Consider the following 26,189-nt stretch of genomic DNA (forward strand, 5'->3'; position numbering starts at 1 on the left):
TACCCATTTTCAAACTAAATATACAATTTTATTTTTGGTAAAAAATGTTTTTCAGATGAAAATGAAAATTACAATGGGAAATTGTGGCTGGCAAGGGAAAAGAGTCATTTGGGGTAATATCTCTCATAATTGGGGGTAATTTTGACAAACGTAGACGTTGTAGAATTCCCACACATCCTCCCTGCCAAAAAGAGGTCAGGAAAGAGTGCTGTCCACAAGGCAAAAGCCTGAGCTCTCCTCCCCTTTCCAGCCCACAGATGGGATGGTGAGCTTCATGGCAGTCAAGCTTTCTGCTCTCGCCCTCAAGAAATGTGTTTTATTCTACCCCTGGTGAGCAATTAGAAGTTTTATGGCTTCAGCCATGAGCAGGGTAGAGCCTAGGCTGGGGAATTGGCCATGGGATTTAATCAGAACTTTGGTTTTGGTTTTTACATTCATGAAAAATATGCACTGTATTCTCTGTCTCAGAACAAATTGATCACTAACTTAGGTTTAAAATAGAGCAGATTTCTGTACTCTTGTGTTTCATATTGAGGATATTTACAAAATAGTTTTTCCTTTTAGGATATTGGGTTACCCTGTGATTATAGCATGATTGAGGGTTGGTGTAGGTCTGAACCTGCCACACCCCCGTGCCACTCTGCTGGGTTCCTGTGGCTGAAGCTGCCCTTCTGTGATCTCAGCTCTCAAGGATGCTTGTGCAGGGACTTGTGATTTGAAACAAAATATCATGGGTAGAGTTGCTTATCTCTACGACAGGATGGGTGGTGTGAGCGAGGGCTTCGGAACCAGGTAGATCTGAGTCTGAATCCCAGGTGTACTACTGCTGTGTTGCTCACCTGTGACATGGTTAGGGTGAGGCAAGGGAGGCTCCTAGGATGTAAATTTAAGGTGGCACTCACACTCCAGTGATGGCCTTGCCCTTGTATAGCCCTGAGAGTGGGTGCCTCCTTAAATTGTGCACTTAGGTGCTTCTCATTCCTTACCTGGTCTAGTGTTGGTGTGTGACCAGGGGCAAATCACTCACCTGCCTCAGTCTGTCCCCTCATCTGTGAAATGAGGGCAAGAAGAACTGTCTTATAGAATTGTCATGAAGATGAAATATAAAGATGTTGGTAAACTTCTTGACGCGGTGCCTGGAACTGAGCTCAATAAATAGTAACTGTGTTTAGTTTTAATTCACCCATTAATTGGGCATCTTGAGTAACTCCATTTAGGGTAGCTAGAGTTAATCCCTTTTGTCCTTTGGAGTCAAAGAAAGAATCCAGGAACATTTAGAAGTGTCTTCATTTAGGACAGTGTTTCATTTAAGTTATTCTTTAGGAAATAATTTGTTTTGCATCTAGTTTTACATATACTTATTTCTCAGAGTTAAAGTCTAAAGTGTTGTACCAGCAAAACGGGGAAACAGAATCTGAGCGTATCTAGTTATGCGCAGGGCAGAGCCAGGAGCTCCCCGGAGAGCAAGCACTTCATCGTGGGGAGACAGAATGTCCCACCCAGAGAACGAAGCACCGGCTGATTTGGGCTGGATGTGCACAGCGTCTGCTGGCCCCAAGGTCTGGGATGCAGCCACAAGGCGTCCCAGACTCTGATCCTGGGGCTGTCACTGGGCTCACTCACTTAGCACACACTCAGAGCAGCTTAAATTTCTACTTGCAGAAGCGTGTGTTTTCCTGTTCTTTTCTCTCATTGCTTGTTTTTCCTCCTGGTGCAATGCTGATCAAGGCGTTCATGGTCAGGATAAAGAGGGGAATCTGTTAGAACACTGGCCTGGTAAGAGGAGAAGCTCTGAGGGGCTCGAGTCTCCCAACTGATACTCTTGCCATGTTGCTCTGAAGGGAAGAAAAAAAAAAGCCTCATGATTTTTTTAAGCTCCCAAGTTTTGTGCAGTTAACTAGATAAAGACCAGGTACTACTGATTCTACTAGATCCTACCCACCCCTCTTTTGAATATTGCTTCTAACTGGGCTGCTGAGGGATAATGACCGAGGGTTATATTCTGGACTTCTGGTTCCAGCTCGATGTATTTGCCATCTATTTAAGGGTTCTCTATCTCAGTTTCTTAATCTGTAAAATAAGAGATTAAATTTTGGGGGCCATCTTTTTGTAGGATGAACCAATTCTGAGGCCACTGTGTGTGTGTGTGTGTGTGTGTGTGTGTGTGTGTGTGTGTGTGTTTGTGTGTTGATGGGAGGGTGTAAGGGCTGTCTCCTAGACTTGGAGGCTATAGTAAGTCTAGGTTTAATATTTGAATCACTTGCTATGTATTCAGTTCTAGGCCATACACCACTTAGGGAGAGTCAAGACACATATTTCACTTCATTTTCCTGCTAAGCCTGGATTTTTTCACCTTGGAGTCCCAGGTAGCTCCTTGATCAGAGCTGTTTCATAGGACGGAAGCAATTTGCTATTCTGAGCCCAGGGAATTAAAAGAAGGAAAGGAAGGAACTTCTTTGACCTGGAGAAAGTTAGCAGCTGGCTTGATTGATGACAACTACATGAATGGACTTGAGTAGGATCTAAAGAAAGGCATAATGTATGTATAAAGGTGTGGGAGAGTGGTGGGCATAAAACTCCTATAGAAACTCAGTGAAAATCCATTTGACCTAGAGGATTTAGGTGAGCAGCTTACCTGGAATCTTTAAGGTGGTATTGGAGTTGGACTGAAGGAGGGGCAGAGCAGACATGGAAAGCTGGAGCAGGAAAGAACCCTGAGTGGGGGTGGGGGGTGAGTGGGAGGGGGGCAGTGCTTGTTTGTTGCTGTTAAGATAGAAAATAAATGTTACATAATTTCAAAACACATAAATTAGGTTACTCTATTTAAAAGAAGATGCTAGATTTGTCTATGTTAAGTGCTTATTTCATTCTAGACTATTAAATATAAACTTCTCACACTGTTAAAAGAGGTCCTAGCCAATTATACAGGTAGACTTTCCCAATTGGGTATCAGAATAATACAATGCAAAGAGCAATGGGTCTTAAGATGGATTTGAAGGAGAACTGGGAGACATCCGGATTGACTTCTAAGTACCAGACACTGTGCTAGACAAGTTACACATGTCATTTAATTGAGTATTCAGTCCTCAAACATTTGACTGCCCCTGTTCAGGCACAGGGACACAAAAAGGAACAAGGTATAGGACTTTCTCTGACACTGTCTTAGTCTAGTGGGGCAAATATACTCATGAGCAGACCAACATAATTTTGCGTGTGTTGGGAAAAACTCAGTCTTCCTTCCATGTACATCTCACTCGCACCTACTACCATACTCACAACATTTCTGACACCAGATGTGTGGGGCTGGTTCAGGTGAGAAGGACCCTAAGGTTGGGTGGATGAATGGCAGCACTGGAATGTACTTCCAGTAGCCAGCTCAGTTTTACTGCTCCTTTGTCTCCTTGTAATGGAGGAGCTGGGCAGTGATAAGGCCATTGCAGAGGGAAGAGACTGCAAAGGTTCCAGACATGAGGGGGTCTCCAGTTTCCTGCATGGAGGTGAAGATTCTGGCCAGGGAGCCCCCAAAGAGTAGATAGAATGTGATTGTTGAGAGCTGGCCCGTGTACCCTTTGGGATAGTTGCTGGCTGTCTGGAGCAGCCCTCCTATAATACAGGAGAACAAATCTGACTACATTGGATCTGTTTCTTTGGTTTTTACCACTGTGCCCTGTTTCTGGGCTTAATCTTGGTAGCTCTGCACCTTTTGTCAAACAATGTTGCCTTTAGCCTGAAATGTAAGGGAGAGCCTGTTCTCAAGGCTCTAACCTTTAACGATGTTAATACTTCTGCACTTATGTAAAGATAACAAGTTGCAGAATAGGAAATAACCTTTGTTTTGTGGAGGTTTACAGGGACACCATGACCTGACCCACATGGACAGCTGGAAGAAGAAAGAATTCCTACAGCAAGAAGTTTGCAACAATCAACCACACCCCCTCCCCTGTTTTTTGTATAAAAGACTAGAATAGGATGGTTCTCCAAGAGGTTAGTCTGCCATCCTCTTGGTCTGCTGGCTTTCTGAATAAAGTCGCTATTCCTTGCCCCAACAGGTCTCCGCATTTATTGGCCTGTCCTGAGGGGAGCAGAACGAGTTTGGACTCGGTAACACTCCCACCATCACAGCAGGCAGGTGGGAGGCCTGGAGCAGAGTGACTAAGGCCAGGGGCTTCAGTGGTGAAAGCTCAACCAGCAGGACTGGGAAAGCGACACCTTTCACAGTCTTTCCCCTGTAGTGCAGGACCCGGAAGGCATCAGGAACAGGGCTTCACCCCCAGAGCTGAAGGAGAAGTTGCTGGTGAAGCTGTGGGCCATGGTCCCAGTCAGTGCCACCAACGCTAGCTAGCATTACAGACTGGTGACTCAACCCGTCGGCACTCTCGGCTCCCAGGAGTTTAAACACTTGGGGCAGTTTTACCAGAAGTGACCCAGTCACGATGCCCGGCCCCAGGACTCTGCTGAGGAGCATCTTGAGACAGGGAACTTCCTTAGAGTGAAACATGTGTCCTGGGGGGCCGCGTTTTCTGGTCGCACCCTCCCTGCTGTCCGATTTGTAAAGCACACCGACGCCGTACGCCTGCGCAGTCCCATCTTTTGCGCCCTCATTTACGCTTAGGCTTTGGCGCCAAAAACCGCCCGCCTGCGTCTCCCGCTCCTCCTGCCCCGCGCCGTCTGGGCTGCTTCCTGCGGACTTTACCCTGGCAAGGTGAGAGAGAAGGAGCGTGAGGCTCTAAAACGGCGTTGGGCTGGGGTGCTGAGGCTTTGTGTCCGCTGTCCTCTCGGGGTTTCCGGGGGGAAGGCGCCCACGGAAGCCAGGCCGCGACCCTGGGCGCCGACCGCGTCGCCTCAGGTCAGCCCGGGCGCTGGCGGGTCTGCGGCAGGAGCCAGGCGAGGAGACCCACATGCACAGATTTTCGGTGATCTTACAAAGTGGAGTGTCAGAGATGTGAACGGTTTATTGTGGGACGTATATTGATGCTCCTCTGATAATGCTCCCACCGTCCCATAGCAGTAAATACTACTCTCCCCATTTCTCAGACGAGGAACGCTGGGAGCTACCAGGCCACTCAGCACTTGGTCACAACTGGGAACCAGCCCTTAACCTGAAGCTTTTTCCAAAAGGGGGCCACTTGGACCCTCAGGAAGGGCTTGGATTCAGGCCTGGCTCTGGTACTAGGGAGCCAAGATGGCTCGACCGTCATCTCAGCTCCATGGGCCTCTGCTTCCCCCTGTGTCACCAAAGATACTGAGACGTGGCAGTGTCCCAGGTCCCTTCGGTTTCTGACATTGGGACGACTTGCCTGCAATCTTCAGATCTGACCTCGGTTTAGTACTGCTGTTGGGGAGATACTGTGGGTTGGCCTTCACGTTGTACAGTTTCTCTCTGCTCCAACACGTGGTAGAGACCTCTCATGAGTTGCCTGGTGGAACGTGGTAAGACAGTTGCCTTTGGTGAGGGGTCCAGTCCAGGTTTATTCATTTTCTTGCTTTGTTTTACCTGTGTGTAAAATGGAGATGAAGCACTGGCGAAGGAAGAAGTTTAAACCATTTGCAATCTCAAGCTTCGTAACCCAGTCTTTGTCTTTTCTATCTTCTGTTCTTTTCTTGACTGAGGATTTGCCCTATTTTGGGAGCTTTTCTTTTAGAATTTGGCATCTTTGAGCATTGAGAAATGAGGCTTTTGTAGCAGAGCAGGTGGCTCAGGCCGTGATTCGGATTTTTCTCTCAGGACCCAGGTTGTAATTGGGGGTGTGGAGTAACTGTAACAAGGTGTCAGAAAATACTTTACAAATAAACACGACAAACTTAAGTCAACACGTTGAATCTACAGAAAGTTTAAATCAAAGCCTTGGAACAAGACGGATACGCCTGTGTTCTAGTTGAAAGTTAACCTTGTGCAAAGCTTTGTACAAAGGCAGTCCCAACTGGCAGGAACTTGAAACATAACTGAATACGCTGCCCTAACCAAGAAATATAACAGACTGCTTACTGGGGCCCTTGGAAAAGAGAATGTGTAATCATTTTCTGATCTCTCTGATACGCATTTCTATGAATAACACTGGGGACAAGTGAAGACTGTTTTATGGTTCATAAGGAATCAACTCCATGAAACATGATTTTGAGGCTGAGCTGGCCTACACATGTCTGAATCCCTGAAGAATCTTTAAAAATAAGCATCAGCTCAGCTTCCCCAGCAGTATCAGAGGCCTCTTATCTGCCTTGTGTTCTATTCCCCCACCTTTCTCCTTCCACTCACAGAAGACAAAGACGACCAAAGAAAATTGAGCTAATCCAACATTTGCTACATTTATTCTTTTTCTCTAATTAAATATATTTTGCTAAGTATTCCCTCTCCTTTTCTGGCTTGGACAGGATGGATCTAAGAGGAAAACACCCAGTCATTTTAAAGGGGACGCAGGAGAGTAGATGGTAGTGTGTTATTCTGGAAAGAATAACGATGACTTTGTGTTTGTTCCTGACCTACAGATCTTGGATCCCCTGTCTACTTGTCATGGGGCCTTTGGCATGCTACTGAATATCTCTAAGCCTTCATTTCCACATTTGCAAAATGGGAAGGATAAAAACTAGTTGATAGGGTTGTTGTGAAAATTAAAGGATATCACGAATCATATAATCATGACTTATTTCTCCTAGTTTCCCCTATCATGAGAGTTTTGAGGGTTATCTCTAGTAAAAAAAAAATGATGACAAGAGTGGGAAGAGTTGGAAATGTTGGAAAATGGACACATTAGTAAGATTGTGCATACTGGCCCCCTTGTGGCTGGGGATGACTTGGGTTGTGAACAGAAGAGACAGTACTCCTTCATGTATTCAATTATTATGTGAGACCCTTTCAAGCCCTCTCACCTGGAACTGGCTTCTTTGAGATGGCTGCTCTGTTAGCGTGGTTCCCAGAGTGAGTCTGTTGAGCAAAGCCCTATGCTGATGGACATGCCGTGTGATAGTAAAAATACATCCCTGCTGCTTTAAGCCACTGATACATTGATATTTGTTGTTATCACAGCAGAACCTAACTTATTCTGACTGATAAAATTCATCTTCAGATTATGGCATTTCCCTTTGGTGAATTTCATGCATCTTCATGGTTATACCTTATTCACCATCTTCCAAGTTACTGCTTAAAAAATCTGCAGTTACTATTTGTAACAGTAGTGTCTGATTTAGCAGTGACATGCCCAAGAGAACTTTTCTGAATGGCAGCATCTCTTCTGTTAACTTGATTTAAGCAACGTTGACTTTTCAGCTAGTACCAGCTCCAGAGAGGCCAGTGTTCTCTTTAAAGACTCTGTATTCTGACTTGTGTTAAAGAGTCTCAGTTTTGTATCTCCAGTCTAAATCTCCTGAATTGCAGATTTGGTATCCAGTTGCTGTTTAATAGGTACCTTGGATGTTTTATAGGTACCTCAAACTTGATTTGGCTTGGCTAAAAGTTGGTTTGGCCAAAGCACTATTGTTTGTTTCCCAAATTGTACTCCACCTACTCTGCACTTGTTCTTTCCTATAATTTGAATGAAACCTCAGTTTCTTATCCTGGCCTGCAGGACCATGCCTGCCTCTGATTCCTTCATCCTTGCTCTCTCCCCCTTGTGCACTAGGACCCAGTCACATGACATTGCTTCTGATTCTTAAACATGGTTCTTTCTTTCCAGTCTCTGGCTCTCTGCATTTGCAGGTGCCTTTGCTTGGATCCCTGGATCTTCCTGCGGCAAATTTCCTTCCCATCACGGAGTCACCCTCAGGCAGCCCTCCTTGTTGGCCTCCTTTCCCATCCGTAGAGACTTGCTCCCTACCGCATTATTCCACGGTGTCTTCTTCAGCACCACCATCTCACATATTTGATTAAGTGTGTCCTCTCTGCCTCCTCATCTTTCCTTAGGATGTAAGCTTGTTGAGGGCAGGGGCTCTCTGTCTGCTTCACTCTGTATCCCCTCAGGCCTGGAATAGCACTTTCCTAGAACATAAGAGGCATTACATCAATGTTGGTTCTGTAGGTTTGGGGAGGCATGGGAATGGTGCAGTGCTGAACTTGTGTATAGTTACGTCCCTTTCCCCATGAGGGGCTATTGTCTGAAATATAGAAAAAACTCAGTGAATTCAATCAGCAGTCTTCATTAAAGGAATGCCTGTTAGCGAGGGAGGAAGGGGGTGGGGAGGGATAAATTGGGAGTTCAGGATTTGCAGATACTAACTACTATATATAAAATAGATAAACAACAAGGTCCTACTGTACAGCACAGAGAACTATATTCAATATCTTGTAATAGCCTATAATGAAAATATGAAAAGGAATATATATGTATATTTTTTCTTTTTTTAATTTCAGAGTTTCTTTTTTCTAGTTGAAGTATAGTCAGTTTAGTGTTGTGTCAATTTCTGATGTACAGCATAATATTTCAGTCATACATATACATACATATATTCCTTTTCATATTCTTTGTCATTTTCATTATAGGTTGCTACAAGGTATTGAGTATAGATCCCTGTACTCTACAATATAAACTTGTTTATCTATTTTATATGCAGGAGTTAGTATCCGCAAATCTCAAACTCCTGATTTATCCCTCCCACCCCCTTTCCCCCAGGTAATGATAAGTTTGTTTTTTATGTCTGAGTCTTTCTGTTTTGTAAATAAGTTCATTTGTGTCTTTTTTTTTTTTTTAAATTCCACGTATAAGTAATATCATATGGTAGTTTTCTTTCTCTTTCTGGCTTACTTCACTTAGAATGATGATCTCCAGTCTATTCATGTTGCTGCAAATGGCGTTATTTTGTTTTTTATGGCTGAGTAGTATTCCATTGTATAAATATACCACTTATTTATCCAGTCATCTCTAAATGGGCATTTAGGTTATTAACATGTCTTGTCTATTGTAAATAATGCTGCTATGAACATTGCGGTGCATATATCTTTTCAAATTAAAGTTCCCTCTGGGTTGTCCAGGGGTGGGATTTCTGGATCATATGGTAAATGTATTTTTAGTTTTTTAAGGAATCTCCATACTGTTTCCCACAATGGCTGCACCAAACCACATTCTCACCAACAGTGTAGGAGGGTTCCCTTTTCTCCACACCCTCTCCAGCATTTATCATTTGTGGACTTTTGAATGATGGCCATTCTGACTGGTGTGAGGTGATACCTCATTGTAGTTTAGATTTGCATTTCTCTGATAATTAGGGATATTGAGCATTTTTTCTTGTGCCAATTGGCGATTTGCATGTCTTCATTGGAGAATTGCTTGTTTAGATATTCTGCCCATTTTTGGATTGGGTTTTTTTGTTGTTGTTGTTATTAAGCTGTACGAGCTGTTTATATATTCTGGAAATTAAGCCCTTGTCAGCCTCCGCATTTGCAAATATTTTCTCCCATTCTGTAGGTTGTCTTTTTGTTTTGCTTATGGTTTCCTTTGCTGTGCAAAAGCTTATAAGTTTAATTAGGTCCCATTTGTTTATTTTTGCTTTTATTTCTATTGCCTGAGTAGACTGCCCTAGAACATTGCCAAGATTTATCTCAGAACATGTTTTGCCCATGTTTTCTTTTAGGAGGTTCATAGTATCTTGTTTTATGCTTAAGTCTTTAAGCCATTTTGAGTCTATTTTTGTGTATGGTGTGAGGGAATGTTCTAACCTCATTGATTTACATGTGGCTGTCCAGCTTTCTCCCAGTATCACTTGTTGAAGAGACTGTCTTTTCTCCATTGTATATTCTTGCCTCCTTTGTTGAAAATTAATTGACTGTAAGTCTGTGGGTTTATTTCTGGACTCTCTATTCTGGTCCATTGATCCATATGTCTGTTTTTGTGTAAATATCACGCTGTTTTGATTACTGTAGCTCTGTAGTATTGACTGAAGTCTGCAAGGGTTATTTCTCCTTTTTCTTCAGTATTGCTTTGGCAATTCTAGGCCTTTTGTGATTCCATATACATTTTAGAATTATTTCTTCAAGTTCTGTGAAAAATGTCCTGGGTAATTTGACAGGGATCATATTAAATCTGTAGATTGCTTTGCGTAGTATGACTATTTTCACAGTATTAATTCTTCCATCCAAGAGCATGAGATGTCTTTCCATTTCTTTAAATCATCTTTAATTTCCTTAATCAGTGTTTTGTAGTTCTCCATGTATAAGTCTTTCATCTCCTTGGTCAGGTTTATTCCTAAGTATTTTATTTTATTTTTTGATGTGATTTTAAAAGGAATTGTTTCTTTACCTTCCTTTTCTGATAGTTCATTGTTAGTGTAAAGAAATGCAATTGATTTCTGTATGTTAATCTTATATGTGTATGTATAAATGAATCACTATATGTATACCAGAAATTAACTCAACATTGTAAATTGACTGTACTTCAATTAAAACAAACAAACAAAAGAATGCCTATTAGGCACTGAGCTAATGACTGGGCATAAAATAGGTTTCATCTCAGCCTTCCCCAAGACTCTTAAGGATCTAATTACAGCTTTCATTCATGGTGTATATTTTATGTGCCAGGCTCTGTAATAGGCACTTTATGTATATTACCTCATTTCACCCTCACACTTGCCTTTGGTACCCCTGTGGGATGTTTTCCTAAATATTTGCTGCTCTTTCTCTTCCAGGCACATGGTGTCATCACACTCCTGATCCCCTTTGTTGGGTGGGGCCTTATGATTAGTTCTGGCCAAAGAACAGACTTAAGGCTAATGTGCCATGTGCCACTTTCTGGGGTGTGGCCCTTGGGTGCCACCAAGAGGGTCTCTGGAGCTTGTATTCCCTCTGGCACAGCCACCAGGTGTGTGGAAGGAGGCTGCCCTATTGGCCTGGTTCCTGAATGTGTTTGGAGCAGGGCTCTCTCCTTGACCTGGGAGGACATGTGTGTGATCAAGAAATGCCCCTTTGCTATTTCAGGACATGGAGAGTTGGAGCTTACGTGTTACTCCAGCATCACCTAACACATTCTGACTGATGTGTGAGGTACAGTGATGCCACTTTATAGATGAGACACTCCATGCTCAGGGAGGTGACTCACCCAGGGTCACTCAGCTAGCAAGCGGGGCACCAAGACTACAGTATTTTTACAGTTCAGTGGTTACACTGTTTTTAACAGATACATAAATTTAACCAGTACAAACTTCATTCACTGATTTTTTTCAAGAAATATGTATCTTTAGTTTCTCTAAATCAATCTTAGTCTGACTCTAAGCTCCCATCTCACATAGTGGTGGGAAATTCAGTCTCATTGGTCTTTTTTGTATCTTTACTTTTTTCTTCCCTAGACTTTACAGAATATCCCAGGGGTCATCTCTGGAGTACACAGTTTTGGGAGACCTAGTCGACCTCATGGTTACCCCTAATGCTCTGTGTGGTCCCTGAACATCTGGAGAGTTTACTGATTCAGTGACACACTTAGACAGAGGAATCAGTTCAATCCTAGGTACCTGTGTCTAGAGACCTGCATCTCTCAAAGGTCCTGCCACTTCCCCTAGGCCTGGGAAGCAGGGTCTTTTCATTCTCACTATACTGGGCATCTTCAGATCTCTGAGCTTTCCTCTCCCTCCCTGCTATCCTGCTTCCCTTCCACTCTCCTTTCCTTCCTCCCTTTCTTCCTTCCCTTCTTTCCCAATATTTATAGAGTGTCAGCTATAAACCAGGGACTAGCCTTTGTGTTGGGTGTAGAGAAGTGAAACGGACAGAAACTCTTGCCCTCAGGATGCTCAATAACAGAGAGTCATAGAGAGACAGACAACAAATAAAACCAATAAGCAAATTGTATCAAAGCTTGGAAGAGTTTGGTGCTACAGAGAAAGCAAAGTAAGGAAGAGGGATGGGAGGTGTTGGGAGGAGGTCAGGATGAACCTCGCATTTTGCACAAGGCAAAATACGTGATGAAACAAACTGGCGAATTTCTGGAAGAAGGGACTTCCTGGCAGAGGGAAATGAACATGGAAATGCGAAGAGGGCAGAACAGCATGCCTGGGATGCTCTGGGAACAGCTAGGAGCCTGGTGTGGAGATGGAATGAACTGTGTTGGGGCAGACCAAGCCCCATCTTTTATTTGGAATAAGAGGGGAGCCACGGGAGGAATCTGGGCGGGAGTGATGTGATCTGATTTCCATTCTAAAGGGGAGGGAGGGTAGAGGGCAAGAACTGAAGCAGGAAGAACACTTAGGGTGCTATTTCAATAATTTCTTTCAGTATTGGGGCGCCTCCCTCCTCTGTCCCATGTTTAGGTGCCACCCCACCTCCTTCAAATGTGCTCCCTCCCTCCCCTTCCTTGCTCAGGGAAAGCTAGCTGCATGTGTTTGAAGACTTTCCCAGAACCAAAATGACCTCCATAACCTGTACACACCTTCTAAATTGGGCTGGCTTCTAAAGTTAGAGGACACCAAGGCTCACCTGATCTTGGAGGGCAAGAGAAAAGTGAAAAGCCCAAAACACAAATAGTGCTCATTTTTTCTGAATATTTCACAGCAGGCAGCAGCAACAAAACACTAATGATCTCAATAGATATCCTATCCCCCAGACATTGTGTTAACAGGCGCTCCAAGTAGGTACAAGTTACCTGAAAGTGTGGGGAGAAGAGATAAGGAAGAAGAGAACTTGGAAGCGTGCTCATGTGTGTAGGTGGGGAGGAGGCACCTTCTAGCAATTAAAGTAGAATTTCTAGGGACAGGCAGAGGCAAAGGCAAACGCTCCAGATGTTGTAGACAAAGTATAGAACATCCAGTTAAATTTGCATTTCAGATAAACAATGAAGAGTCTTTTGAGTATGTTGGAAATATCTTATGGAACATACTTAACACTAAAAAAATTGTTCACTGTTTTTTGAAAAGCAAATTTAACGGGTGGTCCTGCATTTTTATTTGCTGAATCTTGCAACTCTAATCACAGATGATATTTGAATATAGCCGTGGTTGAGAACCACAGCCTGATTCTTCAAAGATGTGTGTCCTCTAGGCAAAGAAGTGGGGAATGAGAAATACGGAGATTTGGGTGGAAAAACAATACAGGAACAATGGCAGAGCTTGGAAGAGCCTGGCTCACTTTGCAAGAGAGGGAGAGAATTACATTAATTATGTAAAATGTGTTTTAGAACCTTTGGCTTACTTCTTTCTTACCTTCCTTCCATGTAGAAGAAAGATGTATTTGTCCATGACTGAGGCTAACATTAATCATGACAGTTTATTTGTCTTTATACTGCATTTCTGATTTAATGTGCTAGTTGAGATATAGTTGTTTCATGAAAAAGAAGTCATCACAATAATTTTTTTGTCTCCTGGACCCTCAGGATAATAAATTAAGTGTTCACATAAGCCTTGTTGACACAGAGGGGAAGTTTCTGACTCAAAAGACCCCAAACCAAGAAAATGAGACTTCAGATGAACACGGTGTCTCCCTCCCTGTTGTCACAGGCAGGGTCCCCTGGGGCTATTTATTGCTGATGGATGAAAACAGCCATTCCTCAGGCTGGTCATGATTGTCCACCTACTGGGAAGTCCATCCATAACGTACGTATTTCAGATGTTTCCGGCGTGAAACATTTATCCTTTTAATACTTGACCTACAGCACGTATGTGTGATGACTCTCATATATTAGGTGCTCCGGCTTCACGCACTTCTCTTTGCTCCAGTGGGAACTATTTTAAATAGACTTTCTTTGGAGTCATGAAAATCCTCAGAGTTTGAAGGAAATTCTCTGAAGTATCTGTCTCGTTAAATTTTCGATACTACAAGGAAACTGGATTTTGCACATTTTGCAATTTGCTCAGTTTGGGCAGGGTAAACATTTATTGAATACCTCCCAGGTGTGAGCCCCTGGACTTGGGAGGCAGTGGGTGGATAGTGGCATGGCATTTGTATTTCACAGGATTAGAATTCAAGTTCCAAAGTCACTTCCCTTTAACACTATACTATTTGGCAGTTTCTGGTATGAAATAGGGTGTCAATCTGAACCCAAATCCTAATAATGCTAATTCGAATACTAAGCCAATACCAATTCTAACACTTGTATTAATACTGTTGCTGATACTGATAGCAACATCAATTGCAAAAGCAATTCCTGTTCTAACACTCTGTAGTAGTCAGGGTTCTCCAGAGAAGCAGAATCAAGAGAATATGTAGATATAGAGAAAATGGTTTATTTTAAGGAATCAGCTCACACAATTATGGACACTGGTAGGTCCAAAATATGCAGGCTGGGCCAGCAGGCTGGAGTCCCAGGTTAGGAACAGATGCTTCCTTTTGAGTCTGAAGGCCAACTGCTTTCTTTCATGCAGGGGAGGTCAATCTTGGTTCCAGTTGGCCTTCAACTGATTGGTGGGGGCCCACCCACCTTATGAGGGGCAGTCTGCTTTACTCAAAGTCCACTGATTTAAATATTAATCTCATCTAAAAGCACTCTCACAGAACCATCCAGCATAATATTTGACCAAATATCTGAGCACCAAGGCCCAGCCAAGTTGACACATAAAATTAATTATCTTACATAGGTACAGATACTAATATTAAGATGTACTAATATTGTATTAGTCAAGAGTTTCACCAGAGAAACATATCCAGTGATTGATTGATTGACTGATTGATTGACTGATTGACTGATTGCAGAAAATTGGCTTGTACCATTGTGGGAGCTGGCTGGCCAAGTCTGAAATCTGTAGGGCAGGCCATCAGGGAGGACACACTAGAATTCTTAGGTAGAAGCTGATGCTGCCTTCCACAGGAGGAATTTCTTCTGAAAAGTCTCAGTTCTGCTCTTAAGATCTTTCAGCTGACTGAGTCAGATAACCTTCTTTAATTAAAGGCAACTAATTGTAAGAGTTAATCACACCTACAAAATGCCTTCACAGCACCACCTCACTTATTGTTTGGTTGACGTTGGTTACTCTAGCCTACAACTAGCCAAATTGACACATGAAACTACCATCACAAACCTAGAGCAGCATGCACACGACTTGGCAGATACATGTATCCAGTCATTTCTAGCTAGGATGGTGAGAGAGACAAAGGAAGACTATATATTAATCCCAATATTCAGAAGTTTATGATATAATAGAAGAGATATGATTAGACTCAAGTATTTATATGACAAGGTAGTAAATAAACCAACAACTGACATTTCCTGCACTGTTGGAATGTACTGGTCACTGGGTTAAGAGCCTCATATGTGTGTGTGTGTGTGTGTGTGTGTGTGTGTGTGTGTGTGTGTGTGTGTGTGTGTATATAGAGAGAGAGAGTTGATTTACAATGTTGCATTAGTTTCAGGTATACAGCAGTGGTTCAGATATCTATCTATCTATCTATCTATCTATCTATCTATCTATCTCAAAATGATCTGAAAAAAGATATCTATATTCTTTATATATATATGTAGGTTATATAAAATTATTACAAGCTATTGAATATAGTTCCCTGTTCTATACAGTAGGACCTTGTTGCTCATCTATTTTATATGTAGTAATGTGTCTGTTAACCCTAGATTCCCAATTTATCCCTCCCCCACCCCTTTCCCCTTTGGTGACCATGTTTGTTTTCTATGTCTGTGAGTCTGTTTCTGCTTTGTAAATAAGCTTATTTGTATCATTTTTTAGATTCCACATATAAGCGATATCATGTGATATTTGTCTTTTTTCTGTCTGATTTATTATGATAAATACTAAATACTCTAGGTCCATCCATGTTGCTGCAAATGGCATTATTTCATTCTTTTTCTGTGGCTGAGTAATCACATATATTTTTATATTTCATTTTCATGCAGCTCTATAAGATAAATATTATTATTTGTATTTTTCAGTAGAAACACTGAGTCTTAGGAAGTTTAAATTATTTGTCTAAGATCACACAGCTAACAAGTCTTAGAATGAAGATGCTCATCTGGGACCAGCCAACAGTTTTAGGCAAGATAGGAAGAATGAAGTTTGGTGGAAGGGAAACAGAGGAAGTGTTCAGTGGAGCTGGAGACTGGAGAGTCATGGGGGAGGTAGCACTGAGCCAGGCCTGTGGTGGGGGGACTTGAGTGGATAGAATGGAGAATGCAGGATTGAGGAAGAGCAGGATTTTCTACCAGGAGGAGCAAAGACTTTGGGGCGGACATATATGTGGGGCACGGGGTCCTCTAGCATGATGGCAGTGCCCTCCATCAAGGGAGTACGAGAGGAGCCGGGGTGCGTAGACACAACTCTCATGATATCTTTGGGTTGGGTAGATTTCTCAGGAAAATCACTTAATATGCTGAGTTTGGTACAATGAAGTATCACCTCACACCAGTCAAAATAGCCATCATTAAAAAGTCCATAAACAAAAAATGCTGAAAAGGGTGTGGAGAAAAGGGAACCCTCCTACAGTGTTGATGGGAATGTAATTTGGTGCAGCCATTATGGAAAACAGTTTGGAAATTCCTTAAAAAACTAAAAATAGGCTTACCATATGATCCAGCAAATCTACTCTTGGGCATGTGTCTAGAGAAGACTCCAATTTTAAAAGGCACGTGCACCCCAATGTTCATAGCAGCACTGTTTACAATAGCTAAGACATGGAGGCAACCTAAATGTCCTTTGACAGATGATTGGGTAAAGAAGATGTGTGTACACACACACAAACACACAAAATGGAATACTACTCAGCCATAAAAAAGAATTAAATAATGCCATTTGCAGCAACATGGATGGATGTAAATGTTATCATACTAAGTGGTGAAGTAAGTCAGAAAAAGACAAATATCATATGATATCACTTACATGTGGAATCAAAAAATGATACAAATGAACTTATTTACAAAACAGAAACAGACAGACATAGAAAACAAATTTATAGTTACCAAAGAGGAAAGGGGGAGGAGGGATAAATTATGAGTTTGGGATTAGCAGATACACACTACTATGTATAAAATAGATAAACAACAAGGTCCTACTCTATAGCACAGGGAACTATACTTAATATCTTGTCATAAACTATCATGGAAAAGAATCTGAAAAAGAATATATACATGTATGTATAACTGAATCATTATGCTCTACACCAGAAACTAATGCAACATTGTGAGTCAACCACACTTTGATTAAAGTAACTAAAGAAAATAAATAAAAACTAAAAGTGTAGCTCAAAAAGAAAAAAAAAGATGCTGAGTTTGGTTTCTTGATTAACAGTACTGCCCAGCCCCCCTTCCGTAGAAGCACAAGTAAAACCAGGAGCCCAGGAGACAGAAACTGTCAGTGATGCGGTCCATTAATGTTACTGGTAACAGTGAGAAGAGGAAGAAGAGGAGGAGGAGAAGAAGGTGAGGAGGAAGGAGGGAGCCTTCTGAGAATGTCACTTCTTCTCAGAGCCTGTGATTTTTGTGGCTCATTTGTAGGAAAGTGAGCTTACCTGCCGTGCTCGTGTAACTTTTTGGGACACGTTCTCATTGTTTTCTTAAAGCCCTAAGCTGTAAGGAAAATCATGGAGAAACGGAGGATTTGAGTATCTGAAAGCTGCGAGGCCAACCTGGCCAAGGCATTTTTTTGGGTGCAAAATTTATAAAATGCCTTGGAAGTATTTTCCACGGCACATTCGGTGACTTCACTCAGCCCTGCTTAAATGGTCTATTTTGGTTTTGAGTTCATAAAGCCCCTCTCTCTCCCTCTCGTCTCCCTGCTCAGGTTCATGTCCAGATAAAACAGCTAACTCAAATATGGTGTAAAAATATAAGCCCCTTTTCGCCTGGCTTTTCATGCTGCGCCCCAAAGTGTGCCTGGGTGTTGAAAGTGAAAAGGGGGTGGGACTGGGGGGGAGGGTGTTTTTCCAGCCCAGGTTATGAGAGTGGGCACTTTCTGGAGCTTGCAGCCAGAGCAGTTGCACCCTCGTTGCCATGGAAACCATTCAGGATGATGCCCGCATGCAGTGGTCGGTTGAGAGCTAGAAAACTTGCCAAAGTCAGCAACTGGAGTAAGTAGAGTAAATCAAGTTAAGAGGGAACGGGACAAGATTTTGGAAAAGGAGAGAATACATGGGTCAAACCATTAACCAGACCTGCAGGGTTAAGATGATGAGATATAAATTGACTGGTATTTCCTGAGTTTAGGAAAGGAAGTCTGGATGGGATTTATATCTGGTCCTCTGGCCCTCAGGGCCCTGTTGGTACCTCCCATCCCCGCCGCCTGCCTGCCCAGTGGGCCTCAGGTGTGGAGCATTTAGAGCAGGATGGGGCGCAAGCCAGAAAGCTCTGGGTTTTGCAGCTATAAATACATTTATCCAGCCCGTCATCCTCAATTAGAGCTGGAGTGCCCACAATGCCGTGCTCTTCCTACAGGCTGCAGGGAGGCCACACAGGGTGCCCCAAGCTCTCCTTTCTGGTCTTTAAAAACCTTTTCTCTTCATGTCCTGACAGTTATCTGTGGGGCACAGCCTTGGCCCTGTTGGAACCATGACAGTGAGAATAATGGCCATGTTGGGCTTGGCGGGAAGGGGACTCTGCCTCTAGGCAAGGTAGAAGGTTGGTTTGGCCACGGGAGATCCTCCTCCATCTGCCTGGCTTCACTGACTCAGGTGTTGATGGGGGAGCTGTACTCTGGTCTGTGTTGTCACAAAGGTGACAATAAATTCTTGTACCCATCTGTTTTTTTTATTATTTTTAGTTAACCTTCCAATTGTCTTGGGAGAGGGGTAGTAGTGGTTATTTGTTCCACTTTACAGATGAGGAAATTGGAGCTCAGAGCGCTTAAGTGGCTCACCCACGGCCACATAAGCCGTGTACACAGAGGTCAGACTATGACGTTGATAGTTACTCTCATTTTATAAATAAAGAAACTAAGGCTCAGAGAGGCTAACAAAGTACAGGGACACACAGTGAGCAAGATTTGGAGCGAGGTCTTAAATGCAATACAGTCAGAGTCTGTCTGACTTCACAGCATCACTGAATTCCACCTGCTCTGAAATCCTGCCCTCCCTACTGCTGTCCCTGGAAGGACTCCTAGAAAATGCCAGATGGGGCCTCTGGAATTGAAGAAGATGGCTGTTGTCTTCCTCTGTCACCCCATATTGGTTTCTCTAAGCTCTCCTCACTATCCATTTATTCATCCATCCATCCGTCTGTCCATTTATTCATCCATTCATCTTTCAGTCCGTCCATCCATCCATCAATCTATCCACTCAAACAATCACCAAGTGCTCATTGTATCAGGACCTGATCTGGGTGCTGGGAACACACTTGTGAATAAGTTGTAAACCCAGGAGTCATCCATGATTCCAGTTTTTCCTTACTTTCAATATCTCCACATTTTAGTCCATTGCTGTCAACACCACCTCCAGCCAGGAGGCCATTCCTTTCTCTTCTCTCCATGGTTCCATCCTACCTCAAGACCTCATCGTCTCAGTGATAGCCTTCTGTGTTTTTTCCTGTGTCCACTAGTTCATTCTCTACCCAGCAGCAAGAGTAGCTTTTTAAAAAGCTACATCAGATCACTTCATTCCCCTGCTTCAAATCTCCCAATGGCTTTTCACTCTACTTAGAAAAAAGATGGCCTCCTTATCATGATGACTTTTTATAATCTGTACCCCCTCAATGAGTCTCTGACTTCATCTCCTATTGTTGCTACTCATTCTCTCTCTCCAGCCAAGCTAGTTTTGCTTCTGTTCTTCACACACCTCGTTTCTGCCTCAGGACTTTGGCCCCGCATCCCCCTGCCTGGATGACAGTATTCTGGGGTGGTTCCTTCCTGTGCTCCTGTCTCAGCCCTGCTGTGGGCGCCAGGGAACGTTTCTTGGCATCCTGTCTAAAGAAACCACTCTGCCTTCCTCCACCACATTTCTCTATTCTGGTATCACTTATGACTCTAGTATCATTTGTAATTTGTTTATTTTCTTTCTCTGCCCATTAGAATTCAATCCTTTGAGGCCAGGGACCAGGTATCTCTCCTTCACTGCTGTGTTTGCAACACTTCAAGCAGTGTTTGTGTGAGGGAGCACTCTGCAAATGTTTGTTGAAAAAACAAGATGGGTAGATATGATCCCTGCCTTTATAGAGCTTATAATCTAGCTGGAGAGATGAAAAATTATAAGTATTTATTAATATTACCAGATACGTGATGACCCACATGATTTCAGAATCCCTGATTCTGGTGCTGTTTTCAGCAGCTGCTCTTATCTCCAGGGTCCATGCTGGCTCCTGATGCCCTTTGTCCACATTTTGAGTGTGGGGTGGGGAGAGAGATCAGAGCGCATCTGTTCAACAAATGTTTTGATTGGTCAGGCGCTGGAGAAGACTTCTGGGAGTGATAAAAATCAGAATGAAAACTTGTGTTATTTCTGTTCTGCAGGAAATTAAAGACCTAAACCTTGGCATCTTTTGTGAGTTTGCACCTAAGAGTCCTACTTCTGCCCTCTGAAGTCTTGCAGAATATATCTGATGTCTTTTCCCCTTTTGAACTAAAATATGTTCATTTCCAGTATTTTGTAATGTATAGCCAAGTAGAGAGAAGAATATAAAATTACCTAAAATCCCACCAGAGATAAAAGCTATTAATACATTGGTGTTTTTTCTGCCTGTGTTTCTTGGTATGTGATATATAAACCCATCCATCTCTATCCGTTTATCTAGAACTTTTCACAAATTTGAGATCATGGAGTATGTACAAAGTGGTATGTTTTCAGACTGAGAAGAGTCAGTGAGGAGAGATTGGATGAGGGCTGTGGGTGGGCAGGGCCAGGCTCATGTAAGCCCCGTAAAACACCATGGGAAGGCTGGCTTTTATGCTGAGTGTTATGGGAAGGCACTGGAGAATTTTAAGAAATGATACAGTTTACATTTTGGGCAGCCTGTTCCTATATTCTCCCCACACTGGAGGCAGGCAGGAAATTAGGAGAAAGGTAAGAGATGGGGAGGGGACAGAATAAGGAGGTGGGCAGGAATAGTAGAAGTGTAGAGGACTTGCTGCTGGACTAGACACTGAGATGTGAAAGAAAGGGAGGAATTCTGTCAGTGAGCTCGTGCACACAGGGCTCTCACATAATGATGCTCTGGGTACCCTAACTATTTTAAGAAGTGCATTAGATTCAAGACACAGTCAAAGATAATAGAAAGGGTTTACAAACTTAACGGATAAGGCGAGAAACTGACCTGCAATAATATGATATATTACCATGATTAACTGCTTTCATAAGAAGAGATGATGACTATTTGATCACTTCATTTTAAAAAGAGGGAGGTGCCTAGGTGTCAGTAAATTTCCTTCTGTCCAAACAAGAATGATTAACTTCAATTATGACTGCCTTTGGAGAAGTGTGCAGGCCTTTTCATGTGTTTCAAGGTATTTCATTTAGACATTTTGGAAAAACATACATCTCTATTCATAGCAATGGTTACTGTTCTGATTTATAAGTTCTGCTCCACTGTAAATCATTCAAAACTCAAAAATTAAATTTTATGGCATAACACTTTGATGGCTCTATGCCTGAGCAAAGGGCAGGAGGAATGCAATTTTTCTTACTGCCAATTACGATTGGACTTCTTTTCGTTATGTCTTTTTTTTTCAGTAGAGCAGACTGTACAAGTCATATATGTATGTATGGTACACTAATGCTCTGTTAAAAAAGCTATTCAAAATTTGACTTAAAAAATGGTATGCCTTTCATCATTAGCTCAATCTTATTTAGTTTTAGAATTATGTTTCCCAAGCATACTAGAAATTTAATATAAATTCCCATGTCTAGAGCATAGAGAATGTCTGTGGGGCTTGGCCATTTAATTGCATTGGGTGCAAACATGAATTATTCAGTTATACCCACATCAGCAGGAGTGGGTCTTTATACAGATGTGCTTGCTCTTTCTGACAGTACTCAATTCTCTTTTCATGTACATGTATATTTATATATATTTTGCCTCTCTCCCAGGAGAATGGGATTAGTTTGGCTTCCTTATTCGGGGCGAGGAAGGAAGCCACATCTGTTGAGTGACTACTGTGTTCAGGCCTGGGATGCTCTAACGCACTGTCACCGGGTCTCCCCTACTGTCCTTCATCGCCCTAGTTTTACAGGTGATAAATGAGAGTCAGAGAGGTTCAGAGACTTTCAAAGTGTCATACAGATTCTAAATCATTGAGTCAGGATTTGAACTCAGATCTGTTTGGTGCCATGCTGTGCTATTTCCTCTTCACTGCGGGGAAAAATGAAATGTGTTCCTTGTAGCCTTTGTTCTCATGTTCAGCTAAAGACAACATGTGTTCTTGCTTATTAGCCTGACACGTAATATTTGAGGGTTTCTCCCTTGAAGAGTGTTTGTGCTGTTATTTGTTATCCAAGTAGTTATAAGAAAGAAAAGGAGAGCTGGATAAAAAACAAGATGATTTAATAAGTATTCACTGAGCAAGTTCTGGGCACCATGCTGGTTGCTGAGGGGGGGGTTCCCGGGGATGAGTTAGATGGTTCTGAAAAACCTCTGCTTCTAGGAGCTGGTCGGAGGGCGCGCTGACTGCAGGGACCACACTGTGATTCTGTGATGGAGGCTGGGCGCAGGGAGAAGTCCGCAGACCACGCCGCCAGGCATGGGGAAGGAGCCCTAATGGGGGAGGTGGCACTTGGGCTGGACTTTGAAGATGAGTAACAGTCCGAGAGGCAGAGCAAACAGGACAGGATTTCAGACTCAGGGACCAGCATGAGGTCGGCTCACGCTGAGTGGTTGAGAGGCATGTGTTTACCTGTTCCCTTATTTCTAGCATCTTACTCAGGGAGAAGATTCCGGCAGGTTGTTGCCTCAGAACAGAAGGCAGGTCAGAGCCTGGCAATTGGGTTTGGGAGTCTGTCCTGAGGGACAAAGGTGTCTGGAGAAGCAGGCTCACCTGTTGAGCCTTTAGTCAGCCATGAGGGGAACATGAGTTCCAGCTGCCAGGGCTGAGCCAGAGCCCCAGGGAACGTCTCAGCGTACCCAGCCCTGACTGGGTATAGGTTATTTTATTGTGGCTTAGAACCACCGTTAGATCTTTTGTGAGAAAAGATTTCTGTAAATCTATATTCTATGTTGATACAAATAGAAATATTTTGCATTAAGATAATTCTCCTCCTCTGTATCAGCATGACTACAAGAACATCCATTCCTTATGTTGTATAGCAGTTAACAATTTGTACATTCCGTGTACACACCAGTCACCTGCAGTCAACCACATATTCATGAAGGCTTCTCCGAGGCACCACATATCCCTTTATTTACAATCTTCATTTCTCAAGAAAGTTATTCACGAAGGTTAGATGACATTTCTAGGGAGAATAAACCTAAAATGACGGGGAAAATTTTGGCAAAGAGCAAAGTGTAAGAAAGGAAGATGGCACCATGAATGGGATGGGAACGGAGAAGACATGCTGTAACAACCTCTCATGTGAGAGAGAAAGTTGCAAGTTTGGGATTAAATTTTTGGCAGCTGAAGATACTGTTCCTCTGGTTGGTTATTTAATATGACACTTACCCCTGTTGAGAGAATGCAATTTTGCATGTACGTGTCTCATCGCTGCTCCTACTGGGAACCCTGGGTGGGCAGGGCCCATGGTGCCTTCACCTTCAGACTTAGTGTCTTACATGTTAAAATGATTAAATAAAACAGATGTCTAGCTGAATAAAGAAGAGACTTTAGCAACCCGAACAGTGCTGTTCCCATTTTACAGATGAGTAAGAGAAGGTAGACCTGGATCAGAAGCAATGCCCTTTGACTCCTATTCTAATCCAGTACTTGATTGTCTAGATCCTGATGTTCTTTTTTCGTCCTCATTCAGCCATTGCAAACTCTGCAGATGTTGAAGAGTGAGGTGCTCCTCAGACGAGGCTGAGCAGCCCTTCACACACGTCTGCGTTTGGCTGGAACGGGCGTCATGGGACACAAGGCCCTTTGATATTTTCATTTCCTTTTTGGTGTTTTTTTTCCCTTAGAATTGAGAAGTTGGTTTCTCTCAGCCTTTGTTCTTTGTCGATAATCACAGCATTCCCTAATAGCTTTGTGTTAATGACCATCGCGCCAAACAGCAGATGGTAAAGGGGGAGTATCAGGGGTCTGTGAATCACGTGGAATTTATGCAGAGTCCTCTAAGAACTCGTATCACAGAGTTCTGCAAACGATTACGCCTCTCTGCTGTAGCTGTTGTCTTTTACGTCAGTCTTTGGAGCCTGCTTTGACTTCAGTGACTAGCAACACCCTTACACAATAAAGACCTTGCCACGACAGCCTGTGGCAGCTGGCTTTGCAAATACTCTTGCAAATACTCTTGGTCTCCGGGTTCGATTCTTCCAGGAAAATATCGGGACTCTGGGCTGAGGAATCAAAAGTTATTTTCCATGAGCAGAAAACACGGTGGAACTTTTAACCTTTGCTTTATACATTCCAAGCAAGGAGCATATCCATCTTTTTGTATTCTTAATGCAAAGGAAGTATTTATTTTATGGGGACTAGTAAATGGGTTTCCTATGCAATGTGCTTTCTAGAACACAGACCATGTATGTTACATAAAACAGACATACTTCCATCCCAGGGGAATCTCTGTTCTTCTTGCTTTTCTTCTCACCTCCCTGAGCTTTGATCTTGACGGAGTGATGCTTTTGCCTCTGGCTGGAAGATTCATAAATCTGAGGGGAGGAAGAGGTTGACTTCTTGGCTCTTCTCTCTCTTAGCAGCTCATGCTAGATTTATCAAAGACCTCATCTCTAAGAACACGCCTGTAACACCTCAACATCCTTGTAAGATTTCTGTGAGCTTTTCCCCTCTGCCCTTTTGGTTTTTAAAGGCTGATGTAGCTTTTGGTATGTGGGGGATTTGTGAGGTTAATGGGATACTTCCAGGAGATGTAAGTTTTTGCCAGAGGGTTGAATCGTGACGAAAGAGTAGGGTATACTTTTGGTCCCAGGGACACTTTTTAAGCTGAGATGGGACAAAGTAATTGCCTTTGTTTTCGATATCAGGAAGATGTCTTTTAGAAAGCTGCCCAACAAGGTAGCCCTTGACAAGAATCCCACAGACTCCCAACTCTGGAATTTCACCTTTGAGTTTTAAACACCTCTCACAAAGTCCATTGAGGTTCAGATTCCTGGAATTAATAATAAACAAACTTATTTTTGCTGAACTTCCATTGTTTCAAAAGAGATCAATAAAACTCTCCTAAGTCAGAGACTGTGCAGAAACATTACAATTTTTTCTTCCCTCTTGTTTTGCTGAACTCCCCTTTTCCCTAGGCCTAAAAGTTCACCTGCGTTGGTTAGCCTGGCTTTATTTAATGCTGCACCAAGGTACTGAAGGCTGGTATAGTGGAAGAGTTTTCAAGCCAGACAGTTTTGGTCCCCCTGTTCTGACTAGTCACTTCCTAGATTTGTAGCCTTGAATAAGTTACTTAATCCTCTAGTTTTCTCATCTGCAGAAGGGGATTAATAACCCAGACTTTGCTGCGTTACTCTATGGATTAAATGAAACAGCACATAAAAGCATCAATACATAGCAGGCACTCAGTGAATACCATTCTTTTGCTTTCCATGACACTGAAGGAAGGGTTTCAGTTAGAGGAAGGGCATCATCAGGTTTGTGCATAGAACTATCACTCTGGATGCTGTGTTGAGTGTGCACTGGAGGGGTGTATTAATTATCTATTGCTATGTAGCAAATTATCGGTTAGTTGGTGAGAACAACATACATTTATCACCTCACAGTTTGTGTGTTAGGAATCCAAGCACAACTTAGCTGGGTCCTTGGTGTCTCATGAGGCTGCAGTCAAAGTGCCAGTTGGGGCTGGGATCTCATCTGAAAGCTCAGCTGGGGAAAGATCCACTTCCAAGCCCAACTGGTTGTTAGCAGAATTGAGTTCTTTGCAGATTGTTGGACTTAGGACCTCAGTTCCACACTGGCTGTCAGCTGGAAACCACCTTCAGTTCTTTGACAGTTGGAGATTTTATGGGGGTGGGGAAAACAGTGAATTTAGTTTCAGTCGTGTGTTTTAGAAACTTTAGCTCTCATCTTTGCTGCAAGGCTGGTCAGCCTGGGGCTCACTCATGTTAAGGTAGAATTTTGTGCAGAATCCCAGGGTATAAAACAATGAAAAGTGGAGTTGCTCTGGTTGAATCTAGGGTGGGGATGCATGGAAGTAAGCCTGTTGAGGCTCCCTCTTACCTCTGCAGAAATTTCCTTAGGTGCCATATTGGTTTTGGGTTTGAATATATCTGACTTGGGGTTTTAGCCACTCCATAAACCCTTTTCTAACTAATAAG

At 42.8% G+C, this 26,189-nt stretch overlaps 1 long non-coding RNA gene and 1 pseudogene across 1 annotated transcript in view; one reads left to right on the top strand and one right to left on the bottom strand.

Annotated features, from left to right (window-relative positions):
* LOC135321818 (uncharacterized) overlaps positions 1-26,189 on the top strand; it is a 178,671-nt gene that overhangs the window by 82,044 nt on the left and 70,438 nt on the right. The gene's annotated exons all lie outside the window — the stretch shown is intronic.
* LOC105085137 (mannose-P-dolichol utilization defect 1 protein-like) lies at positions 3,383-7,813 on the bottom strand (annotated as a pseudogene).

This window comes from Camelus dromedarius, chromosome 1 (assembly GCF_036321535.1).
Source record: "Camelus dromedarius isolate mCamDro1 chromosome 1, mCamDro1.pat, whole genome shotgun sequence".
NCBI lineage: Eukaryota > Metazoa > Chordata > Mammalia > Artiodactyla > Camelidae > Camelus > Camelus dromedarius.